This window comes from Dipodomys merriami, unplaced genomic scaffold, assembly GCF_024711535.1.
Source record: "Dipodomys merriami isolate MVZ:Mamm:240054 unplaced genomic scaffold, mDipMer1.0.p SCAF_25, whole genome shotgun sequence".
In the NCBI taxonomy this organism is placed as follows: Eukaryota; Metazoa; Chordata; class Mammalia; order Rodentia; family Heteromyidae; genus Dipodomys; species Dipodomys merriami.
Genome location: NW_027203937.1, coordinates 3,080,056 through 3,095,649, shown reverse-complemented (window position 1 = coordinate 3,095,649; position 15,594 = coordinate 3,080,056).

Genomic DNA, 15,594 nt, shown 5'->3' with positions numbered 1-15,594 from the left:
GAGATACTATCTCACCCCAGTTAGAATGGCTATAATCAAAACTCTAATAACAATAGATGCTGGAGGGGAAGAGGACAGAAGGGAACCTTACTTCATTGTTGGTGGGAGTGTAACCTTATTCAACTACTTTGGAAAGCAGTATGGGGGCTCCTCAAAAGACTCCACATAGAGCTCCCCTATGACCCAGCAATCCCACTTTTGGGGATTTACCCAAATGTTCACAAACAAGACCACACTAAAGCTACCAGCACAACTATGTTTATTGCAACATTATTTACCATAGCTAACATATGGAACCAACCCAGATGCACCTTAGTAGATGCGTGGATCAAGAAAATGTGGTATATATACACAATGGAATTCTATGCCTCCATCAGAAAGAATGACATTGCTCCATTTGTTAGGAAATGGAAAGACTTGGAAAAAATTATATTAAATGAAGTAAGCCAGGCCCAAAGAAACATAGGTCCCATTGTTTCCCTTATTTGCAATAACTAGTTATGTCTGATTCAAGCAGAAAAGGTCAGATAAGTTGATGTTAGGTGAAATGAACCTCAACATAAGTATTGAAATGTTTTTTCTTTCATGCGATTGTTTCTAACATATTTATAAGATGATTTCTTTTTTGCTTTGTATGTCCCTCCCCCATGGTATAACCCCTGCTTTCAGTGTATTTGATGTTGGTATAATTTGTGGAGGGGAAGGCCAAAAACAAATCTTTTAAATAGGGATACAGGTGGACCCATTGCAACAATGAGGTGTACAAGTCGTTATGTAGAAAAATGGAAGGGGAAACAAAGGAGGAAGCAACAATGCTTGATAAGAAATGTACTCATTATCTTGCCCATGTAATTATAACCCCTCTGTATGGTATTTTCACAATTAAAAATAATGTTCTCCACCATGGTCTACTGTCAATTCTACTAATGAAGAAAATACAGATAACTTTGTCAATTGTGAAATTTGGCCTAGATATCAATACCATTTTACAAATGGATATATTACCATTTGTTTTCTGACTCAAGAGATGAAAAGGTTTAGAACATCTTATTTTGAGGGAAATGCTCTTTCCAAATATTAGTCTATGCAACACATATATATATATGTATAAACACAACATATATATCTCGATATATCCATATATATATGTATATATATATATATATATATATTCCCCCATGGTTCAATGAAAGGATCACAAATTGAGCTGAACAGTTAATGGAAACTTCCATAAATATTCTAGTCTATTACTGGAATGACAAGACTCCTTCCACAAATTAGGGCTACTTCTCCATCCTCATCTCCAGCTTCATTTCCCATTTCCTTATATATATACTGTACATAGGCTGGTCATATTGTGTGACATTTTTGGCAGTCTCAATGTTCCTGAGAATATTCTCACCTATATTCCAACTGTAAACTTGAAGTTGTTGTCAGGAATTGAATTTAGTATAAATCCAGTGTTTTAAATATTGCAATGATATTATCATTACAGTCATCTACTTGCCTTTATAAACTTCCCATGGTTTATTCTTTTATCAATATTATGCTCATCCTTTGAAAAATTAACTTGGAGTTTGATAAAATGAATGTTGGGAAGCTGGAACTTGTGGGATCAGGAGAAGTGAGGTCAAGGAAAAGGGTCAGACAAAAAGAGAGAGGAGGAGTGGGCAAAGGCAGTCATTCAATGTACATATGTGAAAATGGAAACTGAGGAGATAGGTAGGGTTGAGAGATTGGGGAGAATGTTGAAAAGGGTTGATTGATTGATCAAGATAGTTTGTACTCGCAGTCATGTTGAATTGAAATCTCTTTGTACAAGACCTAAAGATACTTTGGATTTCATATGTCAAGAATATCTTCTTATCCTATGTGAATGAACATTCTACTTGTCCTCATGACCAAGTCAACTTCAGCTTTTATATTTAATCATTTTGCCTTCTCTCATAGTTCTTAATATAATTTCCTTTATATCTGAATTATTTGTCTGTTTATACAGAATAGTGTTGCACATTACTAATGTGAATATAGAGGTCCTTTTCTTGTATATCTGTCCCAACTGTGTCCTTTGGGACACAGTTCACTCCATCATTATTTCTGAAGTTCCTTACATAAGCAATATAACATTATGTTCATAGTTACTTAGAGCTGTTTGGAATCCTTTTCTGCTGCCCCTAGTCCTCCTCTCTAGGGTTGTGATAGGACCCTTACTGCAAACTCTGTCTTCATATGATTATTAACCTTGTGGTCATTCCTAAAATAGAGACAAATGTCACATGTTTTTCTCTCATATGTGGAACCTAGACCTGAAAATGGAAACTTAAAAAAATGAATGACCTGGGTATAAAGTGAAGTTATTCTTTGTGATGGAAATACGCAAGAGGGTGGTAAAAGAAGAGGGTGCATCTGCTTAAGACTCCTTCACATACATGCATGCAAATAGAATAATGAAACCTGTTAAACTTTACTTAAGAAGTGGAAAAAGAGAAATAAAAGTACTAGAGGGAGTGAATTTGATCAAAGTATATTATATGCATGTATGGAAATGTCATAAAAAATTTGTACCATCACTATACACTGACTTAAAAAGAGTAAAAATGATATAAAATTGATAAAGCAAGTGAAAAATAGAGAAAGGAAAGAAGGAAGGAAGGAAGGAAGGAAGGAAGGAAGGAAGAAGGAAGGAAGGAAGGAAGGAAGGAAGGAAGGAAGGAAGGAAGGAAGGAAGGAAGGAAGGAAGGAAGGAAGGAAGGAAGGAAGGAAAGAAAAAGGAAGGAAGGAAGGACATTTTAAAAATTGAAAGTCCCTGATTTCATCTCATTGTATCTAAATAGAAAGCATTGGAAATGAAGCCTGAGAATCTGCATGTTTAATCTAGTCTGGGAATGATTCTTCTGCAGTCCTCTCTGCATTCAGGTTTGAGTGCTGTGCATCACTGAACTTAAGGAGGGTCATTTTCTCTTATTATTCTGAAGGAGGCCTTTACTTTCTCTCTCTTCCCTTCAAGTACCTCTTGAATGCGTTTCTTATTCCTCTACACTTTTATCAGATACCTTTATCCAAAAAATAAATGTTGACTGGAATGAAGTGTTTTAGTAAGCACCTTTGAAGGGTTAGGAACTAAGAAGGAAGAGGCTCTTTGAAGAGCTCCAGTACTCAAGGATGTTTCTATATCCTATCAGCCTAAAACTATGCTCTGAATCTGTCTAGAGTCTCACAAACTTGTTGATTATGTGAATAAAATAGCCACTGCATGTGGAATCAAACTGTTGCCAGGCTAACACCTGGAATCTCAGAGATGGAATAATAAAACTGTAGGGAGAATCTGGATATAGTGGGACATTCTTGTAATCCCAGCTACTAGGAAGTCAAAGATTAAGAGAATCACTGCTTGAGACTAGCTCAGACAACAATTTTACAAGGCTTCACCTCAACAAGAAAAAATGGGCATGATGGCTTTTATCTATAAAACCAAGCATAAATAGGAGGATTATGCCCAAGTAATACAGGACTGTACCTAAAATATGTGGCTTATTTGGAAGAATGCTCGACTAACAAGTGTAAGACCCTGATTTCAAGCTCAGTACTGACAAAAGAAATGACAGTCATAATGTCATCCATCATCAGTGACTTAGAAACAATGGGTAAATGGGTGGGAGAGAATCTCACAGCAGTACAAAGACCACACATGAATTTTCCATATGTGAAGAATTTGCTTTCAGGGATAATGAGGTCTTCATATCTTGACATCTTAAAAGTTTCTCACATATTTGGGGATGAAGAGCATATTTAATTAGAGTCAGGAGAAGTGGATTTGGTTATTATTCTTTCTAATCAAAATCATCACTACTTCATTGCATTTCTTTTGACTATATTGTCCTGATTACTTTTAAGTTCCTTTGCTGTTTTTAAAAATATTCATCTAAAATATTAGTGCTAAACTTGACTGTGAGGCATAAGAAGCTGGAAGTTTAATACGAAGTTCTTAAATTCAGACACAAAGATCTTACTAAATTCTTTACCTCATTAGCATAGCAGCTTCCCACAAAAGAGACAAATGGAAGTATAGAAACAGACAGAGGCATGATCGATAATGATCATAGGTAGATGACAGTGGAAGATAGGTAGGTAATAGATAGATTAATAGATAAATGATAGATTGATAACAAATTCAACTCTAGTTCAGCTATAATTATAAAACAATGTTTGCATAAACTGTTTGATAGTCATGATAATATGGCTGGTATAACCCAAACCTTAGGAAGTTGGAAAAATTGGCAGCAGATACCTAAGCAGAGAGCAAGATTGTACTGTTCCCACTCACCACTGATGGATCCCCTTTTCTTTGTGCCCATTGTCATCCATAGTGTGAAAATGGGAACAAGGGCTCAGCAGGTTTCAATGAAGAAACTTCATTTCCTTGATTCAATCATGTGATAAGCTTTGAAAGTACATTATATTTGCTATTTCCTTTTTCTTGTATCTTCTCCAGTATGTTATGTTTGTGATATCAATGAGATACCTAGAAGCTTTGGGAAAGAGTATGATGCCAAATATATCTGTCAATCATGCAAATACAAATAGACAGGAGTTGATGTCAACTGAAATCCTAACCTGTTCAACTTCTTTATCCACAACACAGGTAAAGATATGTGGCATGAATTGGTATGCTATTCCTGTACATATTTCAATAACATTCCATTTTGTGGGTATGTCATATTTTGTTTGCTCATTGACCTATTGACAAGCCTTGGAGTTGTTTCTATCTTTTGGATTCATTAATGTCAATGCTATAAACTTTAATGTGGAAGTTTCCACGTGAATATGTTTCCTTACTGTGGGATAGATACCTAGGAATAGAATTGCTGGATGACATGACAACAACATTTCAAATGAAAATAATTTATTGTAAGAGATACCAGTCATAGGAATGTCTTCATATGATTCCACTCATGTAAGTTTATGTTTGGTAAATCTATAGAAGTATTTCAATGGTTGCATAGGACTCAAAGAAGAGGGTGACCAGAGAGGGTAATAACTAACAGGCACAGAATTTCTTTTGGAAGAGATGAAAATTCCCGAAGTTTGACTTTGGTGATAGCTACATACATTTGTAACTATGCTAAAATCATTGAATCATACTCTTTGAAGGAGATGAGCACAAGATATATAAATTATATCTCAATGAGAAAAATATATTCACTTTAAATTAAGAAAAGAAGACAAGGGAGCATTTTGCCATACTCAGAGCACGTTTTTACATATTTTAGTATGAAATTTTAGTTCCAAGAATTTCTCTGTTCCCCAGGCTGACATAAGTTAAACTACAATGGGCTTGGAATGGTTCCCGCTCCTATTCGTAGTGAATTTATCTGTGTCACGGCTGTCTTCACATCAGATTGCTATCCCTTTGGGAAGTACAGTAATATAATATTAATAATTATTCCCTAGAGCTAAACACAGAGTCTGGTATATAGTACATAAAATAAATATGTGATACGGGTTAATACTCTACATCATTTCCCCCTGGAGAATTACAGAGCTGTAGCAAAGAGCCATAAAATATTAATTAATTTAGAACTATCAACTCTACTAAATGACAACTTAGACTTCTTGTTTAAACTAGCACTATATCATTACTTCCAGATATAGCCTCTTCAATTTACCACCAAGATTTTTGGATGATAAAAACACACATTGAATCAGACACAGGTGGTTCATGCCTGTAATCCTAGCTGCTGAGGAGGCTGAGATCTGAGGATCATGGTTCAAAATCAGTCCGGGCAGGAAAGTCTGTAAGGCTCTTATCTCCTCCAATTAACTACCAGAAAAATGCAAGTGGTGTTGTGGCTCAAGTGGTAGAATACTAGCCTTGAGCTGAAGAGCTCAGGGACAGCACCCAGGCCCAGAGTTCCAGCCCCATGAATGACAAAAAGAAAAAAAGAAAAAAAAAAGAATGATAAAAATACACAATGATATCATTGAAAGCTAAATATATCCACTAATTATAATATTGATAAAAACAGGTAGCTTATGTTTGTAATCCTAAATCTACAGGAGGCTGAGATCTAAGAATCACAGTTTGCAGCCAACCAGGGCAAAAAGTTAAAAAGGTTCCATTTGCAATTAAACAAGTACTGGGGACATGGCTCAACTATTAGCTCATAACTGAATGAGAGTACAAGGTCCTGGTTTCAAGCATTGTTCCAGAACTGGCACACAGATAACATAAGTGACTACTCAAACGCTCATCAGTAATGAATTAGTTTTTGAAAGGCCTATGAATAAAATAAGGGGGATGGCTTGTTACCCTCTTGGAATTCCTCTTGCAATTCTCTTTAGATATGTAGAGGTTTTGTCAAACAAGAAAATGAACACTCATCTTTCTAAGAGTAAACATTTTTCAATAAGGTCTATACTTGATATGAAAGATTACTTTTCCATGTCCACAATTCATTGACCCTTCGAGTACAAAATTGTCTTTTTGTATTTTACTTTTTCTTTTTTCTTTTTTGTCAGTTGTGGAGCTCTTCAGCTCAAGGCTAGCACTCTACCACTTGAGCCACAGCACCACTTCTGGTTTTCTGGTGGTTAATTGGAGATAAGAGTCTCACAGATTTTCCTGCCCAGGTTGGCTTTGAACCACGATCCTCAGATCTCAGCCTCTTGAGTAGGATTACTGGCATGAGCCATGGGCCCCAACCAAAATTACCTTAAGAAACCAGACAGAGCTTGATGCTAGTGGCTCAGGCCTGTATTCCTAGCTACTCATGAGGCTGACTTCTTAGGGTTTCTATTTGAAACCAGCCTGAGCAGGGAAGTCTGTGAGACTTATATCCAACAAACTACTCAGAAAAAAACAGAAGTGGTGCTGTGGCTCAAGTGGTAGAACACTAGCCTTGAGCACAGAGAAGTTCAGGGACTGAGCTCAGGCCCTGAGTTCAGGCCCCAGGCAAAAAAGAATTGGAAAAAAAAAGGAAAAAGAAATGGAGAAATCTTCTATCCTAAGCCTTTCTGAGTAGACATTCTCTGTGTTAGCTAAAATTCAAGCTTTAACTCTTTGTCTTTCCTCTTTCTGATTAAAAATTTCAATAGGTATTGTATGATTTTCATTTATATCTCAACTCCAAAACTTAAGGCAGGCACTGGTAATTCAACTGTAAAGCTGTAATCCTAGCTACTCAAGAGGCTGAGATCTGAGTCTTGGGTTTTGAAGCTACCCCAGACAGAGAAGTCATAGAGACTCATGTCCAATTACCCAGCAGGAAGCTGGAAATGGAGGTGTGGCTTCAGTGGCAAGATGCTAGACTTGAGTGAAATAGCTAAGTGAAAGTACAAAACACCTAGTTCAAGCCCTAGTATTGGCACACACACACACACACACACACACACACACACACACAAACAACACACACACACACACACACACACACACATTAAAAACAGGAACATCCGCAGGATTCTTGGAGACTTCAGTTCCAATTGTGGGGCCTCTGAGGGAACAGCTTCACTTGGAACCTCACTAGTAATTCATATGTTTAGTTGTTTAAGAACTTATCAAACTGATTGAAGAAAAGTTACAGTATTCTCCCTAAAGAAAAACAAACAACAAACAAAAACCTCTAGCAACAACAACAAAATAGCTGTCTGAAAATTTAGAAACTAAGTTTGCATGATCGTTGAGATTAGGGGCTCATCATGTACTTTCTCCACCCTCTCTGATGGAGTCTAGTATCCCTCCTTGAGCATGCCATTCTTCCCTCAATGCGGGAATTGCAGACAGGCTCATTGGAATGCATATTTGTGTGCTTCCTGGCCTCTTTAAAGGGCTTTCAAATAAACATACTATTTTCTGTTTTCTCTCCAAGCTGACTTGCATGAGGGCCTAATTTCAACAATTTCTCACTCTTTGGAGTCTTTGCAGTGCATAGTGCCATGCTCTGCTGACTTCCACTCTTCAGTTTAGGACTCTGAGGGGTTAGCACAGAGGTAGTCACTTTTCAGTTTGTACCTACCTCCCACCTGTGTGTAGTCACCTCATGTCCTTTCTGTGCCTATTAAGAAGTTGCTTTATCATTTGTTCTTGTTTAATTTTAGTAGAACACCAAGTCTTTAACCAAAGTATGTCAATAGATTTTCTCATTTTAAATTGTCTTCTAATCACTGAGGTTAATTCTAGCTTGCCATAATGTGCTATTTTAATCACTTTTCTAATTCACTAAAGATAAAATTTTATTGAGACTTTTGCATCCTATCCATAAAGGAAATTTCCAAGGTTTTTGTTTTCTCATGGAGTTTGGGTTTTATTTTCAAGTAAAATGGACTCGTAAAATTAATTGTAGAGATATTTCTTAGTTTTATTATCAGACATAGATTAATATAGTGTGTGTTCAGAGAGGCCTTGACAAAATACAACTATAAAATCATCTGGAAATGTAACTTTTTTCAAATGGGAAGTTTCTCTATTTAAATTTTGGTTAAGTAATTTTTCATTTGTTTAGATTTTCTATTTCTTGTAAGTTTATTTGTACTTCTGTTGCTGTATTTTGGGTCCAAATCTAAAACATGAAGCCTTGTGCCTCCTTAATTTGCTTACTTGGCTCATAGCTGACACTCTACCACTTATGTCTCCAGCCCACTTATCTACCCAGGCTGGCTTCAAACTGAACTCCTCCAGATCCCAGCCTCCTGTGTATGTAGGATTATAACCATGAGCCACCAATTCAAGCTCCAATTAGCATTTTAAATTTGTAAATAATGTTTCATCATAATGTGTAGTGTTTTGCAAGCTTTCCATGGATGTGGGCAACTATATAAAATAGGGAAAATCATAGATGAATAATATAAATTACAGGGGAAATACATTGTTCCAGTTCTGTCAAGCAATTGTTTTTTTCCTTCCCTTCCTTATTTCCTCCCTTCTTTATTTCCTTCCTCACATGATTTTAATCAATTTATATGCTTTTATTTTTTTTCAGAATATAGATTTGTCCTAAAGTACCTTGAGAAGCTGGAGTGGCTTTGTACTTCTTACATTCTATAAATATGTACTATATCTGATATTTCATTTTATTTTATTCAGTTTAACTTTTGTTTATCTTTTGTTGTATAGAGGAGATTCATTCAACAAATCAGTTTATAAGTATAAAGCATCTTGGCTAATGTTATTATTTAATTTTAATGTTTTGCAAATAACTATACAAATTTACATTCTTATCAACAATATTTAGGTTTTGCTTGCACATACATCTTTGTCTTCTTGGTAGCAGACATTCTAACAGCAGTGAGATGCTGTCTCATGGTTTAATTTGGATTTCCCTGATGTAGTGCTATTGCAGACTATTTCAAATAATGTCCTATGGGATAGTGCTTACTTAAGGTATATACTTATATATCTATAGATTATATATATCTATTCTTTTGAGAATATTTATTTTTTGTTATTTGTATTCTTGCTGTTGATCTATTTGCACTTCTATATGCTTGAATTTTTTACCCCTTACCAGATGTCTATTTGCAAATATTTTCTCCTAGAAGTTTTCTGTGTTCTATTACTTCCTTTGATGTGTAGAAATATTTTAACTTTATAGTGTGCAACCTCACAAATGACATGTGTGAAAAGGACCTTAAATCAATATGTTTATTAGACATTTGCACTTCTTTGTTTATTGAAACATCATTTTAATAGTCACTTTAGGAAGTTATCAAATAGATGAATGAAAAAAAGAAAAGTTGGTATATATTGCATTGTATATGGAGTCCTGCTCAAGCATTAAAATAAGGGAAAGAAATCTGGTGATTTGTTATTACCTGGTTAAACCTAGAAGGAATTAGGTGAAGTGAAATAAATTATCCACAGAAAGACAAGTGTTATATGCCTACATTCATACAATGAACCTAAAATAGAATTACCTAGAAATAATCAGAATGATACTAGGTCTGAGGATTGGGGGTCTTGGAAAGATGTCATGTAGAGGAATAGAAATAGTAATATAAGAGGAATACTTTCAGGAGACCTACTGTGTAACATTTTACAAATAGTCACTAATATAGTGTATTCTTTTTTTTTTTTTTGGGTCCAGTCGTGGGGTCTGAACTCTGGGCCTGGGCACTGTCCCTCAGCTCTTCAGCTCAAGGCTCTACCACTTGAGCTATAGCGCCATTTCTGGCTTTTTTTCTTATGTGGTGCTGGGGAATTGAACCCAGGGCCTCATGCATGCAAGGCAAGTGCTCTACCACTGAGCCATCTTCCCAGCCCCATATAGTGTATTCTTGACAAAGTAAAATTTTCCTATAAAATAGTAACTCTCTGAGGCAATGAATATGTTAATAAGCTGAATTTAGTCATTGCAATATATATATATATAAATAAATACTCACGTATATATTCAACATCATATTGTGTCAGTAAGTATACAAAATTTTACCTGTTGATTTAAAAAGGAAACAAAATATAAAAATGGAAGCATATGCCTTTAGCCTCAGCCATTCTGGAGGCAGAGATAACAGGATTTCTTTTTTTCTAATATTTATTTTTTGTATATATTTTTATTGTAAAAATACTGTACAGAGGAGTTACAGTTAAATGAGTAAGGTAATGAGCAAATTTCCTACCAAGTGTTGTTACCTCCTCCTTTGATTTTCCCCTACCATCCCTTTCCTCCCCACCTCTCCAACTCCTCCCTCCCCCAAAAGTTGTAAAGTTCATTTTCAACATAGTATCTTGTACATCTCATTGTTACAATGAGTCAACCTATATCCTTATTTCAGCATTTTGTTATTTCCCTTCCCTTCCCCAAATTAGAAAAATGTATGTACAAGATGCAGGACATCAGAATCAAATACAGTGAAAACAGGGGCTATACCATTGGGGAAGAACATACAAAAGAAACAAAAAAATCACATGATACATTATAAGTCTTTAAAAACACAGCAAGAAAGATAGCGTTCCCATCTTGGGGTTCATTTCACTTAGCATCATCTCATATGGTCATATGTACAGAGCTTTTGACCTTTTTGGCTTGTCTCAGACCTATACTAGTTAATGCAAATAATGGAATCCATGGAACCTATGTTTCTTTGGGTCTGACTTACTTAATTTAATATAATTTTTTCCAAGTCTTTCCATTTCCTAACAAATGGGGTGATGTCATTCTTTCTGATGCTTTTATATATATCACATTTTCTTGATCCATTTAGTATGTATGGTCTTGTTTGTGATCATTTAGGTAAATACCCAAAAGTGGGATTGCTGGGTCGTAGGAGAGCTCTATGTGGAGTTTTTTGAGGAACCTCCATACTACTTTCCGAAGTGGATGAACAAGTTTACACTCCCACCAACAATGCAGTCAGGTTCCTTTTGGCCACATCCTCTCCAGCATCTGCTGTTACTAAATTTCTTGATTATAGCCATTCTAACTGGGATGAGGTGGAATTGTCTTGATTTGGATCTCTTTATGGCTAGAGACATTGAGCATTTCTTCATGTGTCTATTGGCCATTCTTATTTCCTCTTCAGAGAAGTCTCTCTTTAAGTCTTTATCCCACTTATTAATCAGGCAGTTGCTTCTTTGAAGATTTGTTGGTGGGAGAGTAAATTTTTTGAATTATAAGTATATTTAGATATACAAACCTTTGTACATTGTATGACTAATAAAGATCTCTCAGTCCGCAGCTTTCTATTGATCTTGCTAGCTATGCCTTTTGCCATGCAGAAGCTCTGTAGTATCGTTGGACAACTCAAATTTGTCCAACTTTTCTTTGATTTGTTGTGTTTCTGGGTCTTTCTTTAAAAAAATAAGTTTTTTATTTTGAAAATATTATAAAGAGGGGTTACAATTACATGAGCAAGGTAATTAGTACATTTCTTATCAAACATTGTTGCCTCCTCCTTTGTTTTTGGCCTGTGCCAAGGAGCCCTAGCATTTCTCCTATTCCTTTCTGTAATGTTTTCAGAATGTCTGCTTTGACTTTGAGGTCTGTGTTCCATTAGGAGTTGATTCTGTTTGCTATATAAGGATCTAGCTTTAGTTTTCTACAGGTGTTAAACCAGTTTTGCCAGCACTATTTACTGAAGAGGCTGTCTTTCTTCCATTCTATTTTTTAGCTCCCTTATCAAAGCTTAGGTGGCTATAGGTCTATAGGTTTGTTTCTGGTTTTTCCGTTCTATTTTCTTGGTCCTCAGGTCTGTTCTCATGCCAGTACCAAACTATTTTGATTACTATGGCTTTGTAGTAGAGCTTGAAATTTGGTACTGATATTTCTCCAGCACTGTTCTTTCTGCTAAGGATGGTTTTTGCTATGTGGGGTCTTTTATTGTTCCATATGAATTTTTGGATTGCTTCTTCCATTTCATTGAAGAATAAGTTTGGAATATTGATAGGTATTGTCTTGAATCTGTAGATATCCTTTGGCAATATTGCCATTTTCATGATATTAATCCTCCCAATCCAGGAGCATGGGAGGTTTTTTTCACTTCCTTAGTTCTTCTTTAATTTCCTTTTTCAGGTTTTTAAAGTTTTCATCATAGACGTCCTTCACCTCTTTAGTTAACTCCTGGATATATATTTTTTGTGGGACTATTACAAAAGGATTTTCTTTCCTGATTTCAGCCGCACTCTTCGCATTGTTGGGATACATAAAAGCCCTTGATTTTTGAGGATTAATTTTATACCCTACTACTTTGTTAAAATAGCAGGATTTCTTGAGCTCAAAACTGAGCAAAACAGCAGGGCCTCATGCCAAATGTGTAAATGATAGAGACAGAGACAGAGAGAAAGAGGGGTGGGGTGGGAAGAGGAGGAGAAAAAGAAATGGGTGGAGTCTGCTTCTGTGGAGAAGTGAAGTGTGAATGTGGAATTTGAAAATTAGATTTTTGTTTCACTCTCTTTTTGCCCAGAACAATGTCATGCAATGGATTGCTTTACTTCTGTTTCTTCTTTGCAGCACAAGACCTGAGTTAAGGGTGCATTTTAGCTGCTATCTTGAATACTAAAATAAGTTTTCCCCTATCCCTGTGCTTGTGACCATATGATACAAATATGCCTATTTGCACACCAGTACTTATCATCTGATAATATGAAAAAGCTTTGCATGTATCAAATCCTTGAGGGTCAAGCAATCAGAAAAAATGGAGAATTCTAACGCTGGGAATGTAGTTACATCTATTAAACACTCAAGGGATCAAGAAGTTTCTCATTGCCTTTCCCATCTGATTTTTTTTTTTTTTTGTCGGTCTTGGGGCTTGAACTCGAAGCCTGGGCACCACTGTACTTCAGCTCTCCAGTCAAGGCGAGCACTCTACTGCTTGAGCCACAGCCCCACTTCCGGCTTTCTAGTGGTTTATTGGAGATAGAAGTCTCACGAACTTTCCTTCCTGGGCTGGCTTTAAACCTTGATCCTCAGATCTCAGCCTCCTGAATACTAAGATTACAGGCATGAGCCACCGGCACCCGGCTCTAAATTTTTAACATAAGAAATAGAAATACCAAGCGAGGTTACTGGTAGTGCAGCATCAAATTCAGAACCATTTTTAATGTGAAATACCAAGCCATGTTATTGGTAGTGCAGCATCAAATTCAGAACCATTTTTAATGTGAAGTAATGAGTAAGAACACAATGACCTTTGCTAATCAACTATAGAGACAGAAATTGTTCCAAGCCTACAGATGAGTGTGAGGTAGGGGGAAGCTACTCATCATTTCCATGCTATGTTTGTGTATGTAGGTCTGCTTGCTGTGCTGAAATCACAAATGGGAGTTCCTGTTGATTCATGATGATGGCTAAATCAAGCCAAGTTTTCCTTGACCCCTTGCTTTTCTGTTTTTATTTTCCCTGAATTTTCTTCCATGACATGGTTGATACAAGATTATTTCCTCTGTTTAAGTTATGTCACATAAAGAAATCTTAGATAGTATTCTTTCAAAATCAGGTGATCTTTATTCACTGTATTTGATTCTGATGTCCTGTACCTTGAGTGTACGTTTTTCTAATTTGGGGATGGAGAGGGAAATAACAAAATGCTGAAACAAGGATACAGGTTGACCCATTGTAACAATGACATGTACAAGACACTATGTTGAAAACAAACTTTATAACTTCCCGGGGGGGGGGGGTAGAGGGGGAGGAGTTGGGGAGGTGGAGAGGCAAGGGATGGTAGGGGAAAAACAAAGGAGGGGGTAAAAATGCTGGATAGGAAATTACTCATTATCTTACTCATATAACTGTATCCCCTTTATACAGTATCTTCACAATAAAAAACATAAAAAATACCACAAAGAATTTTTATAGGAAATTTATATTTATTATTAACTTAATTATTCATAAACTAATAAATTTAGTAATGGGACAGAAGCTAATATTCCAAAAATCTATATATTTCATTTTATTTTTAAAATGTTTGCATTATCTCTTATATCTCTTAGTTGTACAGAGGAGTTTCAATTCAGCAAGTTAGTTTATAATTGTAATATTTCCTGAGGCCATCTCTTCAATTCATATCAATTCAACACTACTTTTAGAATTGCTAATATGGATATACTTGGAAACTAGTTGTATGAAACATAGAGGGAAACATATGAAATGTCTTCAGAGTTATGGGATAGAAACTTTCTCTTTAAAGGACATTTTCTATTTTAGTCCTTTAATTCTTATCGTAACACTGACAGATATTAAATTATACCTACTTTATCAAACAGAAAAATAAGAACAGTGAATTGATGGCTTGTATTGTTTTATATATAGAGAGAGAGTGTGTGTTTGTGTGTATATAAATTTTTTTATGACAATGTTGTTGTCAGCCCAGTTGTATATGTAGGTGTTTGTGTGTCGGGTTGATTTTTTTCTGTATATTATAATTACCACTGTACATAAGGTAGACACTAGTGGGTCACATCCACAACTGTATTCAGGAGGCTGAGATCTAAGGAGTGTGTTGGAAGCAAACCTGGGAAGAAAAGTTCATGAAGCCCCACTTCCAAAATAATCAGGAAAATGTCAGAGTGAAGGCAAGGCTTAAATGGTAAATTTCCAGCTGAATTAACAAGCATAAAGCTCTGAGTTCAAGCTCCAATACAAATAATAATAATAGTAATATTAATAATATTAATTGACAATAATAAGTAAATTAAGAGTGGTTTTTACAAAAGCAATAAAGTAATATGTAAATGATTTGAAGATCAATTTATGACAAATGTTCTATTACAGAATCTCTAAGTCAGAAATATTACCAATCTCCTTGAAGCCTTAGCCTTCTTTATAAACTTTTCATATATATATCTATAATTTATAATTGAATACTTTATCATTTGTAGTCATTAACTTCAACAGCACAATTGCATCAGTATTGTATGTAATAACAAGACTTCAAAACTTGAAAATCATAAAACTTGAAAACATGTCCTAGACCTCAGAAGTATTGCAAAATAGGCCCACAGAGGATGGATGTTTCAGTATAGAGTAAGCTTATGTGTCAATGTTTGTAAGGATCATTTTTCCAGATCTCTCCCACTTATTTCCACCTATGATAATCCTATTCATTTTTTAAATAATTATTATATAAGCACCATTAAGTTTGCAAAATCATTTACCCATCCAA